Raw genomic sequence first — 12,072 nt, 5'->3', positions numbered from 1 at the left:
CCAAAAGATCTATTCATGCCGTTAAAAAAAAAAAAAAAAAAATGGTTATTGTTATGTGTAGTCAACTGCTGGTTCCCTTGTATTTGCCAGTTTGTTGATCTAGATTTAAGTTATTGACCACTGGTTCCCTTGTATATGCCAGTGTGTTAATATTAGTCAGACCGGTATCTCAGTCATTTAGGTTAGGTTCATCTTGGCAGAGGCCTTCAGACAGATATGGGAAACACCGTTCTCTTTTCAACCATCTACATTTTTCTTTTTCCATCTTCTTAATCTTTTCATGTGATTAGTCTGACTCCGAGTATGATGTCCATCGTGAAACTATCTTAGTAGAGCTCTGTCACTTATATGGATTTTAGTATGCTTGAGTGCAAACTCGTGTACAGCAATTGGAATTTCGCATCAGGGTTCTTCCTCTTAGAGTCAATAATTGTATGCCAACCAAGGAGGTTCTTTAGTGCTTTCCAAGGTTCTGCGTAGATAGCTAGGGTCTGGAGTATTGGTTTTTGTGGGTACACCTCTGATAAACCCACCCGAGATTAACTCGGTCACTTTTCAAGAATAAATTTTGCTCGAGGACTAGCAAATAATAAGTTTGGGGGTATTTGATAGACACATTTTTGTGTCTAATTTGTCCTCAATGTCCGTATTGTTGGCACTCGATTTTGTACTAATTTTGTTATTTTATGTATTTGTAGGTATTTTTTGGAAATAAATATTTTAAGAAAATTCAGCTCGAAAAGTTGATTTTGGCACCCGGAGGACAAGTGTTATTCGGACTCTCGCTTTTGGATAAGGGGCGACCACTGGATAAGGGGCGACCTTCTTTCAAAATTCAAAATTTGTTTTGGCGGGAAAATTCTTTCCTTTACTGGCAGATTTTCAATTCGACATTTGAAGGTGTTTTAACGAGATTAAAGAGCTTAGACTTAATGGGTATATGTGATATGAGTATATGAAGATATTATGGTGGTTGGGATCGATCAAATTTGTCCAGAAAATCAATTCCCAATCAAAACAGAGAAAAGAATATCGTCTCATTTTTGGAAAGAAAATCACGTAAAAGATGTTGCATGTTTGTGTAGTTAAGCCCAGATATTCTCCTAGGATGCGTATAAATCAGTTTATGAAGATTTCCAAGACAATTAACGTACACAGAGGAAGAAATAAGAAATTATTCTCAAAAATATTTTTCTTCATTGTGAAGATTTTTGAGGAGTTATGGCGAGATTCAATGAGGCTTAGGTGTATAAATAGGTTGCTACTATCACAGGGAAGGGCTGTCGAGAGTTGGGAGTCGAAAGGAGGGCCAGAGGAGCAGAAATCAGAGTTTTCAGAACTCTGTTGCTGTGCTGCTGCTGCCCGTGAAGAACAAGGAATCGGCCACGGTTCCTTCATCCATTTGCAACTGTTTCTTCAACTGCTCTGCAACGTTTATTTCATCGCAACAGTTTCTTCAACTGCTGTGCAACGTTTATCTTCATCGCAACAGTTTCTTCATCATTTTGCAACAGAGAAGTAAACCACAGCATTTAATTTTCCGTCACCACTTGTTTCTCTGTAACAGTCCAACATCGTCTTCGCAACAGGAACTGCTGTTGCGATTTCTCTGTTGCATTGTTTACTCAATTGTAATCAACTTTGGAGCAATAATAAAACATTTTGAGATTATGATTAATATGAGGAGCTAAACCCAACATTGGGACGACGGAGGGAGTCTATTTTCGTCATTGTGGTAAATTTAATTTATTCTTTTTATGACTTTTGCACTGATTAAAAATTGAAAAATGATTTTAATTAATTAGTTATCATTTTATTTGATGCGGCATGCTTGCTTAAATGTTTGATGTCCCATGCTTACGATTTATAACTAATATTCTGAGAATCTATTTTGGCAAAATAAGAGTCCATATATTTATGTTTTGAGCAGTAATTGTTAAGAACAAACAAAATATACCACATGCATGAAGAATTGGCCAAGTCCTTAGTCCCAATACCTCTCGAACATCTTGTGACAAATTTGTACATATATTTTCGTTTTAAAATCTATTCAAGTCCGAGCAACGAACTTTTACTTACCTCTTGAAAAATACTATAACTTATCTATCACTCGAAAGTCTATATATTCTTCTCCTACTTCTTATGAGACAAAAGTCGTATGCTACATAGACTAGATCATATACACTTGACATTTCGAGCTAAGTATTCATTGCTTATTTTTTACTCGAAATCATGTGTTGGTAAAGCGTTTCGCTTTGATCAGGTTTATCTTCACCTAGTGACGAAAGTCATGAAAGTTTTAATCACTTTGGAAATTGCTCTGACGAGAAAGGTTTGTTGTTCTTCACGATTGAATATCGACCTCTGAGAATGTTTCAATGATTGAAATGAGAGTTTAGATTATATAACCATGTATTCCTTGAACCGAAGTTTTCGAACTTTGTTGATCAAGAGAAATCAGTAGGATTGTGGAATTGGCTTGCCAAGTCAGCGAACCAGTTCGCAGGCTCAGTCCGCGAACTGACGGAAGTTCTCGACCGAGAATTTCTGCTGGGATTTCCAAAACTCGTCTGTGTGCTAAGTCCGCGAACTCAGTCCGCGAACCAAGTCCGCGAACTGGCGGAAGTTCTCGACCTGAGAATTTCTGTTGAGTTTGGAAAACTCAACCGATTAAGTCCACGAACTTGTTTGTGAGCTTAAGAGGTTATGATTTAAAGATGTGCTCTGAACATGAAACATTAATTATTAAGGAATGCTTTATGCAAACCGTGGCTATAATTTTCATGAGCCGATTCTAATCGAATATAATCATCTTTGTTTCAATTGTGTCTTACATAAGATCTCATAGCAATTGAACAACTCTTAACTAGTTCATTTGAGTCAATTGGACTAGTTATGGTGAAGAAGAACATGATTAATATGAGATGCTCATATGGTTGACCTTTTGGGTTATCATGTTGAAACAACATACGTGTACTCGTTTGGGCATGGTTTTCTCAAACCCAGTAAACGTGTACCCAAGTGTGTGTGACAAGCTATGGCTTTCGATCTAACGATTGAGAGATATTGGCTTGAATCTAAATCAGGTTTTTATCTAACGGTGGATAGAGTTTGCTTTGTACCTAAGGAAAAACCCTGATTTGAAAGGCTATATATAAGAGACATCTAGCAAGAGAAAAACTTAATCCCCACACGTCTGTGTGCTACTAGTGCGCTCGATAGAGTCGATCTCCATTAACTCTTTAATTTCTTCTCTAAACTCGAGTTAACGACTTAAAGACTTCATTGGGATTGTGAAGCCAGACCGATACTACTTTTATCGTAGTTGTGTGATCTGATCTTGCATCTTCTATCGTATGAGCACAATCTGTAATTGGCTTGATATCGTGAGAGTTTTCCGATAGGCAAGATAAAGAAGTCACAAACATCTTCGTCTCACTGTTTGTGATTCCTCGACAATCCGCTTGTGTAGTCGGAAAGGATTGTAGAGAGGTGATTGATTAATCTAGGATGTTCTTCGGGAATATAAGACCGGATTATCAATTGGTTCATGTTATCTTGATTTTATATGTAAAGACGGAACAAAACCTAGGGTTTATATGTGAAGGAAAGATTTATCCTTTTGATAGACTTTTCTGTGTGAGACAGATTCGTTTATTATCGAGTCTGTGATTTTGGGTTGCAGCAACTCTTAGTTGTGGGTGAGATCAGCTAAGGGAATGAAGTACGCAGTGTCCTGCTGGGATCAGAGGCGTAGGAGTATAACTGTACCATGTATCAATGGGAGATTGGTAGGGGTTCAACTATAGATCGGTCCGAAGTTAGTTTGCAGTAGGCTAGTGTCTGTAGCGGCTTAATACATTGTGTATTCAATCTGGACTAGGTCCCGGGGTTTTTCTGCATTTGCGGTTTCCTCGTTAAAAAACTTCTGGTGTCTGTGTTATTTCTTTTCCGCATTATATTTTATATAATTGAAATAATACAAGTTGTGCGTTCGTGATCATCAATTAGAAATCCAACCTTTGGTAGAAAGTGTAGTTGAGCATTAGACTTCACGGCGTTCATCGATTGAAGACAAAGAACTACTAAGGGAAGCTTGTGGAACTTCATCAACAAAAGGTATGTGGAGACTTAAACTCATCTATCACTCGAAAGTCTATCTACTCAATCTCCTATTTGAGACAAAATTCGTATAGTTATATAGACTTTATTTTATACACATTTGATATTTCGAGCTGAGTTTAACTCGCTTATATGTTTCTTGAAATATGTGTTGGTAAGCTTTCGCTTTAACCAAGTTCATCTTATATTCTTGATGAAAGTTAAAAGATGATCATGTGAAAATCGCCTGGTAACATCTTACATGATTTGTGTGAGACAGTCATTTGATACAGACTCGGAATGTTTCGTATTGATCATTCGATCACTTTAAAATTGCTTTGAAGTTAATAGTTTGTGTGAGACGGTTATTGTCGTCTTCCGAGAATGTTTCAATAGTTGAAATGAGAGTTTAGAAAAATTGGATATAAGTACAGTATGCGTACTTGCATATGTTTAATCCAAGTCCGGGAACCATAGTATGCATACCCGTATGCGTACTGATTGGTTTAGTAGAGGTCCGGGAACTACGTACGCATACCGGTACGCATATTGGCGTGAGGTTCAAGTTCCAGGACTTTACTGAGTTTGGTGGTATGCGTGATTGTTCGCATACTGGCGAATCCAAACTTAGTCCAGCCACTAAGGTATGCGTACCCATTTGCATGCTTGAGTGGATTATGTTCTAAAATCGGTTTGTTCATGAACTAATACATTTATATAATAAGGAATGAAATATTTTTCAAACTGTGGCTATAATGTTCATGACTTGAATCGAATGAATCAAAATCGATTTTGCTTCAATTGTGTCTTGTATACTTCTTTGAGAATATAAACAATTGAACAACTCTAGAACTAGTTTCATTTGAACTAGTTATGGTTAAGATGAAAGTTGAAAAAGCGGGGTACAACAACCACACCCAATATTTCGCTTAGCAATCTGTATGGAAAAACTCCAATATACTTTCTAGAGAATCAACTAGACAGTCATACTCAATCTAGATAAAAGTATATCAAAGAGTTTATATCTCAATCTCTCGATATGATATATACTCAAGCAAATAGAAATCTGCGAGTCTTTATCAAATACTAGAGAGATAACTTGGATGGTACCAAAGACCAATATCCAAGTGTCAATCAATTTAAATCAACAACCAAAATGTCGTTTATTCTAATTGATTGATCAACGCACAACCTGTGACATTTCAATTATATAAAAAAATATAATGTGGAAAAGAAATAACAAAGACCCAGAATTTTGTTAACGAGGAAACCGCAAATGCAGAAAAACCCCGGGACCTAGTCCAGTTTGAACACACACTGTATTAAGCCACTACAGACACTAGACTACTCCAAATTAACTTCGGTCTGGACTGTAGTTAAACCCCAATCAATCTCACACTGATGCAAGGTACAGTTATGTCCTACATCTCTGATCCCAGCAGGATGCTACGTACTTGATTCCCTTAGATGATCTCACCCACAACTAAGAGTTGCTACGACCCAAAGTCGAAGACTTTAATAAACAAATTTGTATCACACAGAAAAGTCTACGGTAATAGATAAATTCGTCTCCCACGAATATACCTCCGAGTTTTGTTCCGTCTTTTGATAAATCAAGGTGACAGGAACCAATTGATAAATCAGACTTATATTCCCAAAGAACAACCTAGTATTATCAATCACCTCACAATAATCTTAATCGACGCAGCGAAAAAAGATATTGCGGAATCACAAATGATGATACGAAGTTTTTGTGATTACTTTTATATCTTACCTATCGGAGATATCAATCTCAAGCCAATTATTATAATTGTATCGTACGATAGAAACAACAAGATCAGATCACACAACTACAAGAAAGTAGTATCGGTCTGGCTTCACAATCCCAATGAAGTCTTTAAGTTGTTAACCTGGTTTAGAAGAAGAAACCAAAGGTTAAAGGAGAATTGACTCTATCTTAGCACAACTAGTATCACACAGAAGGTGTGGGAATTAGGTTTCCGAGTTGCTAGAGTTCTCCCTTATATAATCTTTCAAATCAGGGTTTGCAATCAATGTTAGCTTGGTAACAAAGCATTCAATATTCACCGTTAGATGAAAACCTGATTAGATCCAAGCTAATATCTTTCAACCGTTAGATCGAAAACTAGGTTGTTACACACAAATGAAATGCACATTACTAGGCTTGTGTACCCGTACCGAAACTTGTACATTTGTTGGTTCAATAAAAGTTAACCAATTGGTTAGCCATATGATCACTTTCATATCAACCATATTCTTCTTCACCATAACTAGTTCAAGTGACTCAAATGAACTAGTTATAGAGTTGTTCAATTTCAAGGAAATCTTATGTAACTACACAAGACACAATCGAAGCAAAAACGATTTGATTCACTCGAATCGGTTCATGAACTATATAGCCAAGGTTTGCAATTTTCATTCCTTAGTTTATATAAGAATAAGTTCACAAACATCGTTTTTAGATATAACCTACTCAAGTTCGCGGACTTAAGTTCCCGGACGGAGTTCACAAAATCCAGCAGAATTTCTCGGGTCGAGAACTTCCGCCAGTTCGTGGACTGGGTTCGTGGACTGAGTTCATGGACTTAGCTCACGCCACTATTCCAGTTCTCTTGATCAACAAAGTTCGCAAACTTCGGTTCAAGGAATAAGGACTTATACATATATGTGTGTCCATAACAATGCTTATATCCTCAAATGGTTATATAATCTAAACTCTCATTTAAATTATTGAAACATTCTTAGAAGACGTTGATATTCTATAGTTGTTATTCAAAAACTATTTTTCGTTAAAGTAAGCAATTTTCAAAGTGATTGAAACTTGTCATGACTTTCGTCACTAGTTAAAGATGAACTTGGCTAAAGCGAAAGCTTACCAACACATATTTCGAGAAATAGATAGGTGAGATAAACTCGGCTTGAAATAGCAAATGTGTATAATCTAAGTTTATATAGCAAAACGACTTTTGTCTCAAGGTAGGAGATAAATAGACTTTTGAGTGATATATAAGTTCAAGTCTCCGCATACCTTTTAGTCGATGAAGATCCACCGGTTCCTTGAGTAGTCCTTCGTCTTGTATGATGATTTCCATGGAGTTCTTGAGCTCAACTACACTTTCTATCCTACTCGAAACCTTATCTATAGTAGACTAGAAATTAAGACTTATAGTTTTGATTACTTACATTGACAAACATGCTTGGGATAACAATGCATGCGAGTTCGACCGAGCATTGCTCTAAGAATCTCCCCCTTTGTCAATTTTAGTAACAAAACTATCAATACATATGGAATACAAAAAATAAATAAATTAAATTTTGTATCTCCTATTCCACATGTCTAATCTTCAACATTACTTGAAATCTTCGTCACTTCCATGTACTCCAATGATCCCAAAGTTTGTAAGTTCAGCATCATAGTTGTTGAAAATCCGTAGCTAAACAACGAGAAAACAAGAGTTCTCAATCATTGTTATACAGTGTCATAGTATCATTACACAGCATCAAAGTTCCATTGTATCACAACTTCAACAAAAATACTATGGTGATATGTATCACTCCCCCTTAGTCAATACTCCATCTCACATGGAAACCACTCCCCCTTACATGATGATCCAAAAACCATATGTATTTGTAGTGTGAACTACATATTAATTCTCCCCCTTTTGTCAATAAAATTGGCAAAGGTACAAGAACGGGATCCTAAGAAATTTCCAAAAGAGACATTTCTTGACCAAAAGAAAACAAAAATATATCATCTTATTTATAAGCAATCATAAAGCCGAAGCTAAATGCATTCATCAAGGAGTTTATAAAGATACAAGATAACCCCTATAATATTCCACAGCCGCACTCCCCACAAAGATTTGGCAATTAAGCACAAGTTCAATTAAGAACTCTCCCCATAAAATGTCATTCCCGAAAGAACAACAAGAGCGACCTTAATTTCGAAAGAAAAGAAGGGTTTCTTTGGACATAACAAATTACATACAAGTATGAATTTGAATCCAAGAATTCAATTAAATTAACCACAAGAGAACCCATGGTTAATTTAATCGAAAATGCTCAATATAAGTGAACTTATGGAGACTCAAAAATATCCAATTAGATTAATCACAAGAAAACCCATAATTAATTTAATCGAAGTACACAACCAAACTAATCAATTTAATTAGTCATGCTCGACATAAGAAAACTTACGGAGCAACAACTAAATAACCAAACAAGATGATTAATTTTAGTTGAATATGCTCGACATAAAGTATCTCGCGGAACAACGACTAAGCTAATTATAAAAATAATCAACTTGGCTATTTTAGTGCTCAACATAACACACTTTATGGAGCCTCACAGTAATACATAAAAAATGGATCAGGGAAGATCAATATTGCGGAATACACAAGGATTCATTCTATTTTCCATCACTATTCGCATAACGACATTCAATAGACATAATCCTTGTAAACAAAAGATTTTAACCTATCTTCCATTAATAATTTACATAATAGGCTTAACTTTCGTATTTGTCAAAAGTCTATGCATTCTTTTATCAATACATGCATATCGACATACGAAAGACTTTACTTTTGACAAGGTATGGGACAATCACAGTTCACAGACGCAAACACACATATCCTATAACAATATCGCAATACATAAAACCATAAAGATTAATACTGCAAAAATGATCTTACAAACAAATTTAGAATTTAAACCAATAAATCTAAAAATATGAAGATGAAAACGTTGGACATAGCTATGTGTAATCACAATAATGGTTATTCCAAACTCTAGTTATTCTTCTAACAAAACAAGAAAAATAGAAGATTAACTAAGAAAATAAACTCCTATAGAGAACATGATCTGAAAAACACTAGACCTGGTCAGCAACCAGAGATTAAACATGGACGAGCTCATCAGTTGCTTTCTTCAGTTCGTTTTTCAAAAACTCGAGATTCCTTGTTGCGATTCCGAGTTGTTCACGTATGACTTCAAAATATCGAAGAAGATTTCCTACCAGTTGTGATGACATCTGAACTGGTAGTTTGTTTTCATGATCAATGGCATGAAAGCATGTTATGAAAACAGGATTCTTGTGAAACTCGATAGTCTTCCCCTTCTTGACTTCATCATCTTCGTTTCCTCCATTCATTGTGCACACCAAAATTGGTAAAACCCTTTGACCTTTCAGAACAGTGTGACAAGGGATGACACGCACAAGTGTATAAATAAGTTCCACGGAAAACCCTAAAAGGACTTGTACACATTTGTGTGGGTCAGAAATTCGTGCACTGGTGGTCACGGCCTTAAGGTGTGACCAGAAGGAAAGAGAATGGAGTTCGTATGTCAAGACTAATAGTTGAGAACTAACTATTTGGAGGAAGCACACGCAAACAGGTAATTTTCTCAAGGACGAAAGATCATGATTATCTACAAGAGAAAAACTGGAGCGAGGCTCAACAAATTTTAAAGATTAGAGAAAAAACAAGGAAGGAAAGGAAATCATACAACCTTGACATCACTTCTCAATAAACACTTCTTGAGACTATGAGCATCCTTCTTAACTACAAGAAGGATGTTGCATTGAATAGCTATCATGTTGTGTTTGAGCATTTTGCTCACAAATGATGACTTCTTATTTTTCTCCTTCAAGAGGATTTACAGAAGGAACACTTGACTTTCTTGAGGAAGTTTTATCAAGAGAGGAACAAGAAGTACCTGAGTCAGTCGCTTTCCTTGTCCTTTTGATGCTCCGTTTGAGTCTGTTTATGCTGATCTTAAGCTCTGAGAATCGATTATTGATAGGAATGTAATATGGAGCAGGAGTCTTGGATCTGCAACCTTCTTCAAGGTGAGACAAGGAATTCGACCTTTCTTTCTTTTTCCTATACCTTCTTCTCTTTTCAGAGTTATTTAAGAAGTCAGTTGCTCTACTGCCTTTCTTCCTTCTACCATTGTTGGCATTTTTTTTTCAAAAGCACAATTAAGAAAAGACTTATCACAGTATTTTTCTTGAGTGTCAACAATGCCTTTTACTCCAACAATAAGAGAGACATGTTTAATAACTTCATTAGACACCCATGCAAGAATGTTGTGAAGTTTTTCATTCTTTAAACGAAAACAACATTTTCGCTCAGAATGTCCTTTATTTCCGCAATAGTAGCAGTTAAAGGAATTATTCTTAGTTGTTATCATGTGAGATTTAGAAGGAGCACATATTTATATATTGAATAGACTTTTCTGTGTGAGACAAATTGGTCTATCAAGTCTTCGACTTTGGTTCGTATCAACTCTTAGTTGTGGGTGAGATCAGCTAAGGGAAAAAAGTGCGTAGAGTACTGCTGGGATTCAGAGACGTAAGGAGTGAAACTGTACCTTGATAAGTGTGAGATTGGTTAGGGCTCAACTACATTCCAGTCCAAAGTTAACTTGGAGTAGGCTAGTGTCTGTAACGGCTTAATACAGTGTGGTGTTCAAATCTTGACTAGGTCCCTTGGTTTTTCTGCATTTCCGGTTTCCTCGTTAACAAAACTTCTGGTGTCTGTGTTATTTCTTTTCCGCATTATATTTGTTTATATAATTGAAATATCACAGGTTGTGTGTAAGTTCAATCAATTGTGAATCCAACCTTTGATTGTTGATTAAATTGATTGATACTTGGATATTGGATTTTGATACCGTCCAAGTTATTTCTTATGTTCAATTGGGCTCGCAAATTTCAATTTGTTAGATTGCAGATTGAATTGAGAAATTGAGATAAAACTGTTTGGTATACTTTTGTTAAGATTGAGCCTGAATGTCTAGTTGATTCTCTTGAAAGTATATTAGAGTTAGCCCATACAAATTTGGTAAGAGAAATATTGGGTGTGGTTGTTAGACCCCCGCCTTTCAGTAATCCATATGTATTGAGAGTTTTGTCGCTAAAATTGACAAATAGGTAGATTGTTAGAGCATTGCTGGGTCGAACTCGAAAGTGTTGCTCTCTCAAGCTTGTTTGTCAAGTTTAGTTGCCAAAAATATAATTCTTGCTTTCTAGTCTACTTATAGTTATGTCGGATTAGGATAGAATGTGTAGTTGAGCTTTACACTTCACGGAATTCATCGGTTGAATACGAAGAACTACTAAGGGGATCTTGTGGAACTTCATCAACAAAAGGTATGTGGAGACTTGAACTCATCTATCATTCATAAGTCTATTTCTATTCTATCTCCTATTGAGAGAAAAGTCGTACAATTATATAGACTTTATTTTATACGCATTTGATATTTCGAGCTGAGTTTAACTCGCTTACATATTTCTCGAAATATGTGTTGGTAAGCTTTCGCTTTAACCAAGTTTATCTTTTATTCTTGACGAAAGTCAAAAGATGATCATGTGAAAATCTCCTGGTAACATCTTACATGATTTGTATGAGACAGTCATTTGATGTAGACTCAGAATGTTTCATATTGATTTATTGATCACTTGAAAATTGCTTTGAAACTAATAGTTTGTGCGAGACAGCTATTCCCGGCTTCTAAAAATGTTTCAATGATTAAATTGGAGTTTAGAACAATTAATCGTTGATTGGATATAGCACAATATACGTACTTGTATGCTATCTGTTGCAAGTTACTCGAAGTCCGAGAACCATAGTATGCATACCCGTACGCGTACTGGTTTAACAGTTGAAGTCCGGGAACTTAGTATGCATACCCGTATGCATGCTGGCTTAACAGTTCAAGTCCGGGAATATAGTATGCATACCCATTTTCATACTAATTCAACTGAGTTCGGTCGTGAACGAGAGTATGCGTACCGGTTCGCATAGTGGGGGACAGACCAAGTCCGGAACTCTAAGTATGCGTACCTGTTTGCATACTTGAGTGGGTTAAGTTCTAAAATCGGTTTGTTCATGAACAAATACATTTATATAATAAGGAATGCAATCTTTTGAAAATCGTGGCTAAAAT

The sequence above is a fragment of the Papaver somniferum genome, chromosome 3, assembly GCF_003573695.1.
Source record: "Papaver somniferum cultivar HN1 chromosome 3, ASM357369v1, whole genome shotgun sequence".
Lineage (NCBI taxonomy): Eukaryota > Viridiplantae > Streptophyta > Magnoliopsida > Ranunculales > Papaveraceae > Papaver > Papaver somniferum.
This window is presented reverse-complemented; position numbering follows the sequence as displayed.